The sequence below is a fragment of the Garra rufa genome, chromosome 18, assembly GCF_049309525.1.
Source record: "Garra rufa chromosome 18, GarRuf1.0, whole genome shotgun sequence".
NCBI lineage: Eukaryota > Metazoa > Chordata > Actinopteri > Cypriniformes > Cyprinidae > Garra > Garra rufa.
This window is the reverse complement of record NC_133378.1, coordinates 1,461,986-1,475,851: the sequence shown is the minus strand read 5'-3', so window position 1 is coordinate 1,475,851 and position 13,866 is coordinate 1,461,986. Positions and strand designations below refer to the sequence as shown.

At 42.8% G+C, this 13,866-nt stretch overlaps 32 non-coding genes across 32 annotated transcripts; all 32 read left to right on the top strand.

The window, feature by feature from the left end:
* The first annotated feature begins 102 nt into the window (after positions 1-102).
* trnai-uau (transfer RNA isoleucine (anticodon UAU)) lies at positions 103-196 on the top strand. The gene is made up of 2 exons: positions 103-140; positions 161-196. It is a non-coding gene; the product is annotated as a tRNA-Ile (tRNA).
* Positions 197-360: 164 nt separating this feature from the next.
* trnai-uau (transfer RNA isoleucine (anticodon UAU)) lies at positions 361-454 on the top strand. Its single transcript has 2 exons — positions 361-398; positions 419-454. It is a non-coding gene; the product is annotated as a tRNA-Ile (tRNA).
* A 164-nt stretch (positions 455-618) lies between these two features.
* On the top strand, positions 619-712 carry trnai-uau (transfer RNA isoleucine (anticodon UAU)). Its single transcript has 2 exons — positions 619-656; positions 677-712. It is a non-coding gene; the product is annotated as a tRNA-Ile (tRNA).
* Positions 713-876: 164 nt separating this feature from the next.
* trnai-uau (transfer RNA isoleucine (anticodon UAU)) lies at positions 877-970 on the top strand. The gene is made up of 2 exons: positions 877-914; positions 935-970. It is a non-coding gene; the product is annotated as a tRNA-Ile (tRNA).
* Positions 971-1,134: 164 nt separating this feature from the next.
* On the top strand, positions 1,135-1,228 carry trnai-uau (transfer RNA isoleucine (anticodon UAU)). Its single transcript has 2 exons — positions 1,135-1,172; positions 1,193-1,228. It is a non-coding gene; the product is annotated as a tRNA-Ile (tRNA).
* A 164-nt stretch (positions 1,229-1,392) lies between these two features.
* trnai-uau (transfer RNA isoleucine (anticodon UAU)) lies at positions 1,393-1,486 on the top strand. The gene is made up of 2 exons: positions 1,393-1,430; positions 1,451-1,486. It is a non-coding gene; the product is annotated as a tRNA-Ile (tRNA).
* Positions 1,487-1,650: 164 nt separating this feature from the next.
* On the top strand, positions 1,651-1,744 carry trnai-uau (transfer RNA isoleucine (anticodon UAU)). The gene is made up of 2 exons: positions 1,651-1,688; positions 1,709-1,744. It is a non-coding gene; the product is annotated as a tRNA-Ile (tRNA).
* A 164-nt stretch (positions 1,745-1,908) lies between these two features.
* Positions 1,909-2,002, top strand: trnai-uau (transfer RNA isoleucine (anticodon UAU)). The gene is made up of 2 exons: positions 1,909-1,946; positions 1,967-2,002. It is a non-coding gene; the product is annotated as a tRNA-Ile (tRNA).
* A 164-nt stretch (positions 2,003-2,166) lies between these two features.
* Positions 2,167-2,260, top strand: trnai-uau (transfer RNA isoleucine (anticodon UAU)). Its single transcript has 2 exons — positions 2,167-2,204; positions 2,225-2,260. It is a non-coding gene; the product is annotated as a tRNA-Ile (tRNA).
* A 164-nt stretch (positions 2,261-2,424) lies between these two features.
* trnai-uau (transfer RNA isoleucine (anticodon UAU)) lies at positions 2,425-2,518 on the top strand. Its single transcript has 2 exons — positions 2,425-2,462; positions 2,483-2,518. It is a non-coding gene; the product is annotated as a tRNA-Ile (tRNA).
* A 164-nt stretch (positions 2,519-2,682) lies between these two features.
* trnai-uau (transfer RNA isoleucine (anticodon UAU)) lies at positions 2,683-2,776 on the top strand. The gene is made up of 2 exons: positions 2,683-2,720; positions 2,741-2,776. It is a non-coding gene; the product is annotated as a tRNA-Ile (tRNA).
* Positions 2,777-2,940: 164 nt separating this feature from the next.
* Positions 2,941-3,034, top strand: trnai-uau (transfer RNA isoleucine (anticodon UAU)). Its single transcript has 2 exons — positions 2,941-2,978; positions 2,999-3,034. It is a non-coding gene; the product is annotated as a tRNA-Ile (tRNA).
* Positions 3,035-3,198: 164 nt separating this feature from the next.
* Positions 3,199-3,292, top strand: trnai-uau (transfer RNA isoleucine (anticodon UAU)). Its single transcript has 2 exons — positions 3,199-3,236; positions 3,257-3,292. It is a non-coding gene; the product is annotated as a tRNA-Ile (tRNA).
* Positions 3,293-3,456: 164 nt separating this feature from the next.
* On the top strand, positions 3,457-3,550 carry trnai-uau (transfer RNA isoleucine (anticodon UAU)). Its single transcript has 2 exons — positions 3,457-3,494; positions 3,515-3,550. It is a non-coding gene; the product is annotated as a tRNA-Ile (tRNA).
* A 164-nt stretch (positions 3,551-3,714) lies between these two features.
* Positions 3,715-3,808, top strand: trnai-uau (transfer RNA isoleucine (anticodon UAU)). Its single transcript has 2 exons — positions 3,715-3,752; positions 3,773-3,808. It is a non-coding gene; the product is annotated as a tRNA-Ile (tRNA).
* Positions 3,809-3,972: 164 nt separating this feature from the next.
* trnai-uau (transfer RNA isoleucine (anticodon UAU)) lies at positions 3,973-4,066 on the top strand. The gene is made up of 2 exons: positions 3,973-4,010; positions 4,031-4,066. It is a non-coding gene; the product is annotated as a tRNA-Ile (tRNA).
* Positions 4,067-4,230: 164 nt separating this feature from the next.
* trnai-uau (transfer RNA isoleucine (anticodon UAU)) lies at positions 4,231-4,324 on the top strand. The gene is made up of 2 exons: positions 4,231-4,268; positions 4,289-4,324. It is a non-coding gene; the product is annotated as a tRNA-Ile (tRNA).
* Positions 4,325-4,488: 164 nt separating this feature from the next.
* trnai-uau (transfer RNA isoleucine (anticodon UAU)) lies at positions 4,489-4,582 on the top strand. Its single transcript has 2 exons — positions 4,489-4,526; positions 4,547-4,582. It is a non-coding gene; the product is annotated as a tRNA-Ile (tRNA).
* Positions 4,583-4,746: 164 nt separating this feature from the next.
* On the top strand, positions 4,747-4,840 carry trnai-uau (transfer RNA isoleucine (anticodon UAU)). Its single transcript has 2 exons — positions 4,747-4,784; positions 4,805-4,840. It is a non-coding gene; the product is annotated as a tRNA-Ile (tRNA).
* Positions 4,841-5,004: 164 nt separating this feature from the next.
* Positions 5,005-5,098, top strand: trnai-uau (transfer RNA isoleucine (anticodon UAU)). Its single transcript has 2 exons — positions 5,005-5,042; positions 5,063-5,098. It is a non-coding gene; the product is annotated as a tRNA-Ile (tRNA).
* Positions 5,099-5,262: 164 nt separating this feature from the next.
* trnai-uau (transfer RNA isoleucine (anticodon UAU)) lies at positions 5,263-5,356 on the top strand. The gene is made up of 2 exons: positions 5,263-5,300; positions 5,321-5,356. It is a non-coding gene; the product is annotated as a tRNA-Ile (tRNA).
* A 164-nt stretch (positions 5,357-5,520) lies between these two features.
* Positions 5,521-5,614, top strand: trnai-uau (transfer RNA isoleucine (anticodon UAU)). Its single transcript has 2 exons — positions 5,521-5,558; positions 5,579-5,614. It is a non-coding gene; the product is annotated as a tRNA-Ile (tRNA).
* A 164-nt stretch (positions 5,615-5,778) lies between these two features.
* Positions 5,779-5,872, top strand: trnai-uau (transfer RNA isoleucine (anticodon UAU)). The gene is made up of 2 exons: positions 5,779-5,816; positions 5,837-5,872. It is a non-coding gene; the product is annotated as a tRNA-Ile (tRNA).
* A 164-nt stretch (positions 5,873-6,036) lies between these two features.
* On the top strand, positions 6,037-6,130 carry trnai-uau (transfer RNA isoleucine (anticodon UAU)). Its single transcript has 2 exons — positions 6,037-6,074; positions 6,095-6,130. It is a non-coding gene; the product is annotated as a tRNA-Ile (tRNA).
* Positions 6,131-6,294: 164 nt separating this feature from the next.
* trnai-uau (transfer RNA isoleucine (anticodon UAU)) lies at positions 6,295-6,388 on the top strand. The gene is made up of 2 exons: positions 6,295-6,332; positions 6,353-6,388. It is a non-coding gene; the product is annotated as a tRNA-Ile (tRNA).
* Positions 6,389-11,900: 5,512 nt separating this feature from the next.
* Positions 11,901-11,994, top strand: trnai-uau (transfer RNA isoleucine (anticodon UAU)). The gene is made up of 2 exons: positions 11,901-11,938; positions 11,959-11,994. It is a non-coding gene; the product is annotated as a tRNA-Ile (tRNA).
* A 164-nt stretch (positions 11,995-12,158) lies between these two features.
* Positions 12,159-12,252, top strand: trnai-uau (transfer RNA isoleucine (anticodon UAU)). The gene is made up of 2 exons: positions 12,159-12,196; positions 12,217-12,252. It is a non-coding gene; the product is annotated as a tRNA-Ile (tRNA).
* A 164-nt stretch (positions 12,253-12,416) lies between these two features.
* trnai-uau (transfer RNA isoleucine (anticodon UAU)) lies at positions 12,417-12,510 on the top strand. The gene is made up of 2 exons: positions 12,417-12,454; positions 12,475-12,510. It is a non-coding gene; the product is annotated as a tRNA-Ile (tRNA).
* A 164-nt stretch (positions 12,511-12,674) lies between these two features.
* On the top strand, positions 12,675-12,768 carry trnai-uau (transfer RNA isoleucine (anticodon UAU)). Its single transcript has 2 exons — positions 12,675-12,712; positions 12,733-12,768. It is a non-coding gene; the product is annotated as a tRNA-Ile (tRNA).
* A 164-nt stretch (positions 12,769-12,932) lies between these two features.
* Positions 12,933-13,026, top strand: trnai-uau (transfer RNA isoleucine (anticodon UAU)). The gene is made up of 2 exons: positions 12,933-12,970; positions 12,991-13,026. It is a non-coding gene; the product is annotated as a tRNA-Ile (tRNA).
* A 164-nt stretch (positions 13,027-13,190) lies between these two features.
* Positions 13,191-13,284, top strand: trnai-uau (transfer RNA isoleucine (anticodon UAU)). Its single transcript has 2 exons — positions 13,191-13,228; positions 13,249-13,284. It is a non-coding gene; the product is annotated as a tRNA-Ile (tRNA).
* A 420-nt stretch (positions 13,285-13,704) lies between these two features.
* Positions 13,705-13,798, top strand: trnai-uau (transfer RNA isoleucine (anticodon UAU)). The gene is made up of 2 exons: positions 13,705-13,742; positions 13,763-13,798. It is a non-coding gene; the product is annotated as a tRNA-Ile (tRNA).
* The last annotated feature ends 68 nt before the right edge of the window (positions 13,799-13,866 follow it).

Below are 13,866 nucleotides of genomic sequence, written 5' to 3'. Positions count from 1 at the left end.
AGAAATTTAAATGGCTGCAATCAGAAGAAAGACCATGGCATCTTTTGAAACATCTTTCTAACTAAAGACTGTGGTGTTTGAGAATGTATCCAGTTTGTGTCAGCTCCAGTGGCGCAATCGGTCAGCGCGCGGTACTTATAAGGCAGTATGTAGCAGAGCAATGCCGAGGTTGTGAGTTCGAGCTTCACCTGGGGCAAGGTTTTAGTAAGCAAGAGACATTTTAGGTCAAGAGTTCATTGCTTAACATAAAAGATTAGTAGAAATTTAAATGGCTGCAATCAGAAGAAAGACCATGCTATGTTTTGAAAGATCGTTCTAACTAAAGACTGTGGTGTTTGAGAATATGTCATAGTGTTATCAGCTCCAGTGGCGCAATCGGTCAGCGCGCGGTACTTATAAGGCAGTACGTAGCAGAGCAATGCCGAGGTTGTGAGTTCGAGCCTCACCTGGAGCAAGGTTTTAGTAAGCAAGAGACATTTCAGGACGAGAGTTCACTGCTTAACATAAAAGATTAGCAGAAATTTAAATGGCGGCAATCAGAAGAAAGACCATGGCATCTTTTGAAACATCTTTCTAACTAAAGACTGTGGTGTTTGAGAATGTATCCAGTTTGTGTCAGCTCCAGTGGCGCAATCGGTCAGCGCGCGGTACTTATAAGGCAGTACGTAGCAGAGCAATGCCGAGGTTGTGAGTTCGAGCCTCACCTGGAGCAAGGTTTTAGTAAGCAAGAGACATTTCAGGTCAAGAGTTCATTGCTTAACATAAAATATTAGCAGAAATTTAAATGGCTGCAATCAGAAGAAAGACCATGGCATCTTTTGAAACATCTTTCTAACTAAAGACTGTGGTGTTTGAGAATGTATCCAGTTTGTGTCAGCTCCAGTGGCGCAATCGGTCAGCGCGCGGTACTTATAAGGCAGTACGTAGCAGAGCAATGCCGAGGTTGTGAGTTCGAGCCTCACCTGGAGCAAGGTTTTAGTAAGCAAGAGACATTTCAGGTCAAGAGTTCATTGCTTAACATAAAATATTAGCAGAAATTTAAATGGCTGCAATCAGAAGAAAGACCATGGCATCTTTTGAAACATCTTTCTAACTAAAGACTGTGGTGTTTGAGAATGTATCCAGTTTGTGTCAGCTCCAGTGGCGCAATCGGTCAGCGCGCGGTACTTATAAGGCAGTACGTAGCAGAGCAATGCCGAGGTTGTGAGTTCGAGCCTCACCTGGAGCAAGGTTTTAGAAAGCAAGAGACATTTCAGGTCAAGAGTTCATTATTTAACATAAAATATTAGCAGAAATTTAAATGGCTGCAATCAGAAGAAAGACCATGCTATGTTTTGAAAGATCGTTCTAACTAAAGACTGTAGTGTTTGAGAATGTACCCAGTTTGTGTCAGCTCCAGTGGTGCAATCGGTCAGCGCGCGGTACTTATAAGGCAGTACGTAGCAGAGCAATGCCGAGGTTGTGAGTTCGAGCCTCACCTGGAGCAAGGTTTTACTAAGCAAGAGACATTTCAGGTCAAGAGTTCATTGCTTAACATAAAATATTAGCAGAAATTTAAATGGCTGCAATCAGAAGAAAGACCATGGCATCTTTTGAAAGATCGTTCTAACTAAAGACTGTGGTGTTTGAGAATGTGTCCTAGTGTTGTCAGCTCCAGTGGCGCAATCGGTCAGCGCGCGGTACTTATAAGGCAGTACGTAGCAGAGCAATGCCGAGGTTGTGAGTTCGAGCCTCACCTGGAGCAAGGTTTTAGTAAGCAAGAGACATTTCAGGACGAGAGTTCACTGCTTAACATAAAAGATTAGCAGAAATTTAAATGGCGGCAATCAGAAGAAAGACCATGGCATCTTTTGAAAGATCTTTCTAACTAAAGACTGTAGTGTTTGAGAATGTACCCACTTTGTGTCAGCTCCAGTGGCGCAATCGGTCAGCGCGCGGTACTTATAAGGCAGTACGTAGCAGAGCAATGCCGAGGTTGTGAGTTCGAGCCTCACCTGGAGCAAGGTTTTAGTAAGCAAGAGACATTTCAGGACGAGAGTTCACTGCTTAACATAAAAGATTAGCAGAAATTTAAATGGCGGCAATCAGAAGAAAGACCATGGCATCTTTTGAAACATCTTTCTAACTAAAGACTGTGGTGTTTGAGAATGTATCCATTTTGAGTCAGCTCCAGTGGCGCAATCGGTCAGCGCGTGGTTCTTATAAGTCAGTACGCAGCAGAGCAATGTTGAGGTTGTGAGTTCGAGCCTCACCTGGAGCAAGGTTTTAGAAAGCAAGAGACATTTCAGGTCAAGAGTTCATTACTTAACATAAAATAATAGCAGAAATTTAAATGGCTGCAATCAGAAGAAAGACCTTGGCATCTTTTGAAAGATCGTTCTAACTAAAGACTGTGGTGTTTGAGAATGTGTCCTAGTGTTAGCAGCTCCAGTGGCGCAATCGGTCAGCGCGCGGTACTTATAAGGCAGTACGTAGCAGAGCAATGCCGAGGTTGTGAGTTCGAGCCTCACCTGGAGCAAGGTTTTAGTAAGCAAGAGACATTTCAGGTCAAGAGTTCATTACTTAACATAAAATAATAGCAGAAATTTAAATGGCTGCAATCAGAAGAAAGACCTTGGCATCTTTTGAAAGATCGTTCTAACTAAAGACTGTGGTGTTTGAGAATGTGTCATAGTGTTGTCAGCTCCAGTGGCGCAATCGGTCAGCGCGCGGTACTTATAAGGCAGTACGTAGCAGAGCAATGCCGAGGTTGTGAGTTCGAGCCTCACCTGGAGCAAGGTTTTAGAAAGCAAGAGACATTTCAGGTCAAGAGTTCATTACTTAACATAAAATAATAGCAGAAATTTAAATGGCTGCAATCAGAAGAAAGACCACGGCATCTTTTGAAAGATCGTTCTAACTAAAGACTGTGGTGTTTGAGAATGTGTCCTAGCGTTGTCAGCTCCAGTGGCGCAATCGGTCAGCGCGCGGTACTTATAAGGCAGTACGTAGCAGAGCAATGCCGAGGTTGTGAGTTCGAGCCTCACCTGGAGCAAGGTTTTAGAAAGCAAGAGACATTTCAGGTCAAGAGTTCATTACTTAACATAAAATAATAGCAGAAATTTAAATGGCTGCAATCAGAAGAAAGACCACGGCATCTTTTGAAAGATCGTTCTAACTAAAGACTGTGGTGTTTGAGAATGTGTCCTAGTGTTGTCAGCTCCAGTGGCGCAATCGGTCAGCGCGCGGTACTTATAAGGCAGTACGTAGCAGAGCAATGCCGAGGTTGTGAGTTCGAGCCTCACCTGGAGCAAGGTTTTAGTAAGCAAGAGACATTTCAGGACGAGAGTTCACTGCTTAACATAAAAGATTAGCAGAAATTTAAATGGCGGCAATCAGAAGAAAGACCATGGCATCTTTTGAAACATCTTTCTAACTAAAGACTGTGGTGTTTGAGAATGTATCCAGTTTGTGTCAGCTCCAGTGGCGCAATCGGTCAGCGCGCGGTACTTATAAGGCAGTACGTAGCAGAGCAATGCCGAGGTTGTGAGTTCGAACCTCACCTGGAGCAAGGTTTTAGAAAGCAAGAGACATTTCAGGTCAAGAGTTCATTACTTAACATAAAATATTAGCAGAAATTTAAATGGCTGCAATCAGAAGAAAGACCATGCTATGTTTTGAAAGATCGTTCTAACTAAAGACTGTAGTGTTTGAGAATGTACCCAGTTTGTGTCAGCTCCAGTGGTGCAATCGGTCAGCGCGCGGTACTTATAAGGCAGTACGTAGCAGAGCAATGCCGAGGTTGTGAGTTCGAGCCTCACCAGGAGCAAGGTTTTACTAAGCAAGAGACATTTCAGGTCAAGAGTTCATTGCTTAACATAAAATATTAGCAGAAATTTAAATGGCTGCAATCAGAAGAAAGACCATGGCGTCTTTTGAAAGATCGTTCTAACTAAAGACTGTGGTGTTTGAGAATGTGTCCTAGTGTTGTCAGCTCCAGTGGCGCAATCGGTCAGCGCGCGGTACTTATAAGGCAGTACGTAGCAGAGCAATGCCGAGGTTGTGAGTTCGAGCCTCACCTGGAGCAAGGTTTTAGTAAGCAAGAGACATTTCAGGACGAGAGTTCACTGCTTAACATAAAAGATTAGCAGAAATTTAAATGGCGGCAATCAGAAGAAAGACCATGGCATCTTTTGAAACATCTTTCTAACTAAAGACTGTGGTGTTTGAGAATGTATCCATTTTGTGTCAGCTCCAGTGGCGCAATCGGTCAGCGCGTGGTTCTTATAAGTCAGTACGCAGCAGAGCAATGTTGAGGTTGTGAGTTCGAGCCTCACCTGGAGCAAGGTTTTAGAAAGCAAGAGACATTTCAGGTCAAGAGTTCATTACTTAACATAAAATAATAGCAGAAATTTAAATGGCTGCAATCAGAAGAAAGACCTTGGCATCTTTTGAAAGATCGTTCTAACTAAAGACTGTGGTGTTTGAGAATGTGTCCTAGTGTTATCAGCTCCAGTGGCGCAATCGGTCAGCGCGCGGTACTTATAAGGCAGTACGTAGCAGAGCAATGCCGAGGTTGTGAGTTCGAGCCTCACCTGGAGCAAGGTTTTAGTAAGCAAGAGACATTTCAGGTCAAGAGTTCATTACTTAACATAAAATAATAGCAGAAATTTAAATGGCTGCAATCAGAAGAAAGACCTTGGCATCTTTTGAAAGATCGTTCTAACTAAAGACTGTGGTGTTTGAGAATGTGTCCTAGTGTTGTCAGCTCCAGTGGCGCAATCGGTCAGCGCGCGGTACTTATAAGGCAGTACGTAGCAGAGCAATGCCGAGGTTGTGAGTTCGAGCCTCACCTGGAGCAAGGTTTTAGAAAGCAAGAGACATTTCAGGTCAAGAGTTCATTACTTAACATAAAATAATAGCAGAAATTTAAATGGCAGCAATCAGAAGAAAGACCATGGCATCTTTTGAAAGATCTTTCTAACTAAAGACTGTAGTGTTTGAGAATGTACCCAGTTTGTGTCAGCTCCAGTGGTGCAATCGGTCAGCGCGCGGTACTTATAAGGCAGTACGTAGCAGAGCAATGCCGAGGTTGTGAGTTCGAGCCTCACCTGGAGCAAGGTTTTAGTAAGCAAGAGACATTTCAGGACGAGAGTTCACTGCTTAACATAAAAGATTAGCAGAAATTTAAATGGCGGCAATCAGAAGAAAGACCATGGCATCTTTTGAAACATCTTTCTAACTAAAGACTGTGGTGTTTGAGAATGTATCCAGTTTGTGTCAGCTCCAGTGGCGCAATCGGTCAGCGCGCGGTACTTATAAGGCAGTACGTAGCAGAGCAATGCCGAGGTTGTGAGTTCGAGCCTCACCTGGAGCAAGGTTTTAGTAAGCAAGAGACATTTCAGGACGAGAGTTCACTGCTTAACATAAAATATTAGCAGAAATTTAAATGGCTGCAATCAGAAGAAAGACCATGGCATCTTTTGAAAGATCGTTCTAACTAAATACTGTGGTGTTTGAGAATGTATCCAGTTTGTGTCAGCTCCAGTCGCGCAATCGGTCAGCGCGCGGTACTTATAAGGCAGTACGTAGCAGAGCAATGCCGAGGTTGTGAGTTCGAGCCTCACCTGGAGCAAGGTTTTAGTAAGCAAGAGACATTTCAGGACGAGAGTTCACTGCTTAACATAAAAGATTAGCAGAAATTTAAATGGCGGCAATCAGAAGAAAGACCATGGCATCTTTTGAAAGATCTTTCTAACTAAAGACTGTAGTGTTTGAGAATGTACCCAGTTTGTGTCAGCTCCAGTGGCGCAATCGGTCAGCGTGCGGTACTTATAAGGCAGTACGTAGCAGAGCAATGCCGAGGTTGTGAGTTCGAGCCTCACCTGGAGCAAGGTTTTAGTAAGCAAGAGACATTTCAGGACGAGAGTTCACTGCTTAACATAAAAGATTAGCAGAAATTTAAATGGCGGCAATCAGAAGAAAGACCATGGCATCTTTTGAAACATCTTTCTAACTAAAGACTGTGGTGTTTGAGAATGTATCCAGTTTGTGTCAGCGCCAGTGGCGCAATCGGTCAGCGCGCGGTTCTTATAAGGCAGTACGTAGCAGAGCAATGCCGAGGTTGTGAGTTCGAGCCTCACCTGGAGCAAGGTTTTAGAAAGCAAGAGACATTTCAGGTCAAGAGTTCATTACTTAACATAAAATAATAGCAGAAATTTAAATGGCTGCAATCAGAAGAAAGACCATGGCATCTTTTGAAAGATCGTTCTAACTAAAGACTGTGGTGTTTGAGAATGTGTCCTAGTGTTATCAGCTCCAGTGGCGCAATCGGTCAGCGCGCGGTACTTATAAGGCAGTACGTTGCAGAGCAATGCCGAGGTTGTGAGTTCGAGCCTCACCTGGAGCAAGGTTTTAGAAAGCAAGAGACATTTCAGGTCAAGAGTTCATTACTTAACATAAAATAATAGCAGAAATTTAAATGGCTGCAATCAGAAGAAAGACCATGGCATCTTTTGAAAGATCGTTCTAACTAAAGACTGTGGTGTTTGAGAATGTGTCCTAGTGTTATCAGCTCCAGTGGCGCAATCGGTCAGCGCGCGGAACTACTTCCGGCTTTGCTACTGTTCGGACGCTTTTGCTTACTGCTCCGCGCTTTGCTCCCTGCTTCTGAACTTTTCTCCGATTTTTCAAATATTTAACTTCAGCATATCAGCACAGTGCTCTGACAACACATTTTTGATACAAATATCACGAAAAAAAGGAGACTTTTTGCCTCCCACTGCCAGCAGTTTACATTCCGGAGACGGGAAAACACAGCTGCCTACTTTCAACAGACAAGAAAGAAAATGCCTCTTCTGGAATCTACTTGCTGCACAAACTGCCACAGACTTCTACAAAGGATTGTGATTTTAGAAACAAAGTTACTTGCTGGACTTCCAAAACAGGCGGAACACACAGAAGATCATCATCACGGACCCCCTCAGCATACAGCCGGTGAGTCCTGTGAATCTAGTCAATATCGACAGTTTAGAAATGTAGAGGAACAAGCCAAAACTGATCGACACACAAATCGATGGCAAAAACAGGGAGCGAGACCCAAAGGCACTCGAGACATCAGACTATCAAGAGTATCTCGTATTGCTGCGGTATCATCCTCTACCCCAGATATGGCCACGACAAGGCTTGCAAAAACTGTTGTTTTACCACCCCCTATACAGCTAGAAAACAGATTTGATGCATTAATGAATGTGGGTGAGGAATCCCCAAATGTGACTGAACATATATCATGTCAGCCAACTGCTAACATTGCTATAAACAGGCGCGCAAGGTCGAGCAGACAGCGGCACTCAGCTCAGAGCGCACCCGAGCCCAGGACTCTCATAGTGGGTGACTCCATTATCAGAAATATCAGTAGCAGAACTACAACTACATGCTGCTGTCCTCAAGCAACCGTCTCTGATGTGAACAAAGAACTTCCGAACATTCTAATGAAGCACAAGACTGCAAATCGAATCATCATCCATGTGGGAAAGAACGATATTCGGAAAGAGCAGTCAGAGCTCCTAAAGAAGGATTTCGGTGAACTCATTGAAACACTTCAAAGACTTGAAATTCAGTCGTTCATCAGTGGACCACTCCCAGCAAGGGGAACTAACATGTTTTCACGGTTGCTTGGACTGAATACCTGGCTACAAAGAACCTGCAGTCTAAAAGGAGTCAACTTCATTGACAACTTCAATCTTTTTTGGGGCCATAGACAACTGTTCAAACTGGACGGCCTTCACCCAAACAAACTTGGTGCGAGAGTGCTTAAGGACAATATCTATTTTTCACTCCGGCATCCCTCAGTAGAATGTGTGAGTCTACCCAACATGAATGGCACACACACACTTGGACAAAGTGACGACAGGACATCTTATCAGCTTCAGAGTCATCATGTGGCCAACACAACCAACAAGGACACTGACAACGCCACGCAGTCACAACAAGCACTGCTTATGGACACTTTCCTGGCTGAGCCCTGCGCACAGAGCTTATCACAGACAGACTCAACACCGAAGGACGACTTTCTGGTAAACAGCCAGGGAAGCCAGGACAACAACATTTTCCAGCCACCGGAAACTCCAGAGCCAGAGCTCCATTCACCAGACACATTATCCCTCTCTCCAGCATCTCCACTTCTAAGCTTCTCACAGAAAATGGAGGAACTGGTATATGCTGGAACCAGACTCTCCCACTCTTTTGCTGCAAGCCCCCAGTTATCAACTAAAAAACGGCAGGCACCACAACCACCAAAGCCTGTGGGCCCAGCTCACCCTCCTCCTCCTGTGAGAGCTCTCCGGCCGCTGCCACAACGCCAGGGCTCAAACCCTCCTGCGTCTGCTGTGAGTGAACCAAAAACAACTGATAACAGCTCTCAGTGATATGTGACGGGTCCCCGCTACGGTAACAGCAACAATCAGGAATGTTTACAAAACAAGCGGGAACCCAGTGTGCCTGTAGCTTTCCCTATTTCTGTTTTAATATGTGATAGAAAGTCTAAGGCCCTCTCAAATCGTACAGTTCACACATCTAATCTGAGGCTTATTAGGCATCAAACTAAGATTGCTCTAGAGACAAAAAGTGATGCCATCAAGCTAGCATTTTTAAATGTTCGCTCACTAAAAAATAAATCACTTCTGATCAATGATTTTATAACCACAAACAACCTGGATTTTATGTTTTTAAATGAAACATGGTTAGAAGACAGCTCTTATGCAACGGTCCTCAATGAAGTAGCCCCTCCCAGATTTATTTTCATGAATGTCTGCAGAGCTGGCAAAAGGGGAGGTGGCGTAGCTGCCCTATTTAAAGATGTCTATGAATGCAAACAAGTGTCATTTGGTCAGTACTTGTCTTTTGAATATCTAGGGATTCTGCTGAAAGGTGCTCGCATTCTGTTTATCATTATTTACAGGCCCCCAAAATACTCTCCAGCCTTTGTTGAAGAGTTCACAGAACTGCTATCAATGATTTGTTCAGAGTTTGACTGTTTTGCTATTGCAGGGGATTTTAATGTTCACATAGACAAGGCAGAAAGCAAAACTACAAAAGAAATTATAACAGTTTTGAACACGTTTGACCTGATTCAGCATGTGCATGGGCCTACACACAATCGTGGACACACTCTTGATTTACTCATCAGTAAGGGTCTAAACATTTCATCCACTGTTATCAAGGATGTAGCACTATCTGATCACTTCTGTATTTTCTTTGATATATTGATCTCTGCTACCACTGAATCTAGATCAGTCTCTGTCAGAAAGAGATGCATTAACGATAACACTAGTGTGCTATTTATGAAGGCTATATCTTCAATGCCAAGCATTTCTGCAGACTCTGTTGATTTTCTCCTGGACTCCTTTAACTCAAAAGTTAAGAATGTCATTGATGACATTGCACCTGTGAAGGTCAGACAGATGACCGGAAGACAGAAATCACCGTGGAGAAAATCAACAGCAGTACAGATAATAAAAAGACAATGCAGAAAAGCTGAGCGGATGTGGCGGAAGACAAAACTTGAAATTCACTATAGCATCTATAAAGACAGCCTTCATGCTTTCAATGTTGAACTAGGTAAAGCTAGACAAACATTCTTCTCAAACCTTATAAACAGCAACTTAAACAACACTCGCACTCTTTTTGCTACCGTTGAGAGACTAACAAACCCCCCTAGTCAGATCCCTAGTGAACTGCTCTCTGACAGCAAGTGCGATGAGTTTGCTTCCTTCTTTTCTGAGAAGATAAATAATATCAGAAAGACAATTAGCACACCCTCAAGTTATGCAGAGGTCAGACAGATTCGACCGCAATTTCAAAAAGAAGTCATTATGTCGACTTTTGAAGAAATCGATAGCAACATTTTGGAAGAAACAGTAAAGCACCTCAAATCGTCAACCTGCCACCTCGACACACTTCCCACATCTTTTTTCAAAAGTGTGCTTAGCTGTCTAGAAGCAGATCTTTTAAAAGTGGTGAACACCTCACTTCTTTCTGGGACTTTTCCAAACTCCCTGAAAACTGCAGCCGTTAAGCCCCTTCTGAAAAAGAAAAATCTTGATAACACCATATTGAGCAACTATAGACCAATTTCAAATCTTCCGTTCATAAGCAAGATTATTGAAAAGGTTGTTTTCAATCAGCTGAATCACTACATAAACTCAAATGGATACCTGGACCATTTCCAATCTGGCTTCAGACAACATCATAGCACAGAGACAGCGCTCATAAAGATAATAAATGATATTCGCCTAAATTCAGATTCTGGCAAAATATCAGTGCTGGTACTACTAGATCTCAGTGCTGCGTTTGACACTGTCGATCATAACATTCTTTTAGATAGACTGGAAAACTGGGTCGGGCTTTCTGGGATGGTTCTCAAATGGTTCAGGTCATACTTAGAAGGGAGAGGCTATTATGTGAGTATAGGAGAACATAAGTCTAAGTGGACGTCCATGATATGCGGAGTCCCACAAGGCTCAATTCTAGCGCCTCTGTTGTTCAGCCTGTATATGCTCCCACTAAGTCAAATAATGAGAAAGAACCAAATTGCATATCACAGCTATGCAGATGATACCCAGATTTACCTAGCCTTATCGCCAAATGACTACAGCCCCATTGACTCTCTCTGCCAATGCATTGATGAAATTAACAGTTGGATGTGCCAAAACTTTTTACAGTTAAACAGGGAGAAAACGGAAGTCATTGCATTTGGAAACAAAGATGAAGTTCATAAGGTAAATGCGTACCTTGACACTAGGGGTCAAAAAACAAAAAATCAAGTCAAGAATCTGGGTGTGATTCTGGAGTCAGACCTCAGTTTCAGTAGTCATGTTAAAGCAGTAACTAAATCAGCATACTATCATCTTAAAAACATTGCAAGAATTAGATGTTTTGTTTCCCGTCAAGATTTGGAGAAACTTGTTCATGCCTTTATCACCAGCAGGGTGGACTATTGTAATGGTCTCCTCACCGGCCTTCCCAAGAAGACCATTAGACAGCTGCAGCTCATACAGAACGCTGCTGCCAGGATTCTGACTAGAACCAAAAAATCAGAGCATATTACACCAGTCCTTAGGTCCTTACACTGGCTTCCAGTTATGTTTAGGATAGATTTTAAAGTACTTTTACTTGTTTATAAAGCACTCAATGGCCTAGGACCTACATACATTGCAGATATGCTCACTGAATATAAACCTAACAGACAACTCAGATCACTAGGATCGAGTCAGTTAGTAATATCAAGGGTTCACACAAAACAAGGGGAATCCGCTTTTAGCTATTATGCCGCCCACAGTTGGAATCAGCTTCCAGAAGAGATCAGATGTGCTAATACATTGGCCACATTTAAATGCAGACTCAAAACTCACCTGTTCAGTTGTGCATTTATTGAATGAGCACTGTGCTACGTCCGAACAGTTTGCATTATTTTATGTATAATCATTTTACTGTATTAATTAATTTGAAATCATTTTTTTTTTTTTTTAAATCATCTTAAATGTTCTTAATTTTGTTTTTATTGTTGTGATTATTATTTTAAATTTTTATGCTATTGTGATTTTAATTCCTTTTTATGTACAGCACTTTGAATTACCATTGTGTATGAAATGTGCTATATAAATAAACTTGCCTTGCCTTGCCTTGCCTTGCGGTACTTATAAGGCAGTACGTTGCAGAGCAATGCCGAGGTTGTGAGTTCGAGCCTCACCTGGAGCAAGGTTTTAGTAAGCAAGAGACATTTCAGGACGAGAGTTCACTGCTTAACATAAAATATTAGCAGAAATTTAAATGGCGGCAATCAGAAGAAAGACCATGGCATCTTTTGAAACATCTTTCTAACTAAAGACTGTGGTGTTTGAGAATGTATCCATTTTGTGTCAGCTCCAGTGGCGCAATCGGTCAGCGCGTGGTTCTTATAAGGCAGTACGTAGCAGAGCAATGCCGAGGTTGTGAGTTCGAGCCTCACCTGGAGCAAGGTTTTAGTAAGCAAGAGACATTTCAGGACGAGAGTTCACTGCTTAACATAAAATATTAGCAGAAATTTAAATGGCTGCAATCAGAAGAAAGACCATGGCATCTTTTGAAAGATCGTTCTAACTAAAGACTGTGGTGTTTGAGAATGTACCCAGTTTGTGTCAGCTCCAGTGGCGCAATCGGTCAGCGCGCGGTACTTATAAGGCAGTACGTAGCAGAGCAATGCCGAGGTTGTGAGTTCGAGCCTCACCTGGAGCAAGGTTTTAGTAAGCAAGAGACATTTCAGGACGAGAGTTCACTGCTTAACATAAAAGATTAGCAGAAATTTAAATGGCGGCAATCAGAAGAAAGACCATGGCATCTTTTGAAACATCTTTCTAACTAAAGACTGTAGTGTTTGAGAATGTACCCAGTTTGTGTCAGCTCCAGTGGCGCAATCGGTCAGCGCGCGGTACTTATAAGGCAGTACGTAGCAGAGCAATGCCGAGGTTGTGAGTTCGAGCCTCACCTGGAGCAAGGTTTTAGTAAGCAAGAGACATTTCAGGACGAGAGTTCACTGCTTAACATAAAAGATTAGCAGAAATTTAAATGGCGGCAATCAGAAGAAAGACCATGGCATCTTTTGAAACATCTTTCTAACTAAAGACTGTGGTGTTTGAGAATGTATCCAGTTTGTGTCAGCGCCAGTGGCGCAATTGGTCAGCGCGCGGTTCTTATAAGGCAGTACGTAGCAGAGCAATGCCGAGGTTGTGAGTTCGAGCCTCACCTGGAGCAAGGTTTTAGAAAGCAAGAGACATTTCAGGTCAAGAGTTCATTACTTAACATAAAATAATAGCAGAAATTTAAATGGCTGCAATCAGAAGAAAGACCTTGGCATCTTTTGAAAGATCGTTCTAACTAAAGACTGTGGTGTTTGAGAATGTGTCCTAGTGTTATCAGCTCCAGTGGCGCAATCGGTCAGCGCGCGGTACTTATAAGGCAGTACGTAGCAGAGCAATGCCGAGGTTGTGAGTTCGAGCCTCACCTGGAGCAAGGTTTTAGAAAGCAAGAGACATTTCAGGTCAAGAGTTCATTACTTAACATAAAATAATAGCAGAAATTTAAATGGCTGCAATCAGAAGAAAGACCATGGCATCTTTTGAAAGATCGTTCTAACTAAAGACTGTGGTGTTTGAGAATGTGTCCTAGTGTTATCAGCTCCAGTGGCGCAATCGGTCAGCGCGCGGTACTTATAAGGCAGTACGTTGCAGAGCAATGCCGAGGTTGTGAGTTCGAGCCTCACCTGGAGCAAGGTTTTAGAAAGCAAGAGACATTTCAGGTCAAGAGTTCATTACTTAACATAAAATAATAGCAGAAATTTAAATGGCTGCAATCAGAAGAAAGACCATGGCATCTTTTGAAAGATCGTTCTAACTAAAGACTGTGGTGTTTGAGAATGTGTCCTAGTGTTATCAGCTCCAGTGGCGCAATCGGTCAGCGCGCTACTTATAAGGCAGTACGTTGCAGAGCAATGCCGAGGTTGTGAGTTCGAGCCTCACCTGGAGCAAGGTTTTAGAAAGCAAGAGACATTTCAGGTCAAGAGTTCATTACTTAACATAAAATAATAGCAGAAATTTAAATGGCTGCAATCAGAAGAAAGACCATGGCATCTTTTGAAAGATCGTTCTAACTAAAGACTGTGGTGTTTGAGAATGTGTCCTAGTGTTATCAGCTCCAGTGGCGCAATCGGTCAGCGCGCGGTACTTATAAGGCAGTACGTAGCAGAGCAATGCCGAGGTTGTGAGTTCGAGCCTCACCTGGTGCAAGATTTTACTAAGCAAGAGACATTTCAGGACGAGAGTTCATTGCTTAACATAAAAGATTAGCAGAAAT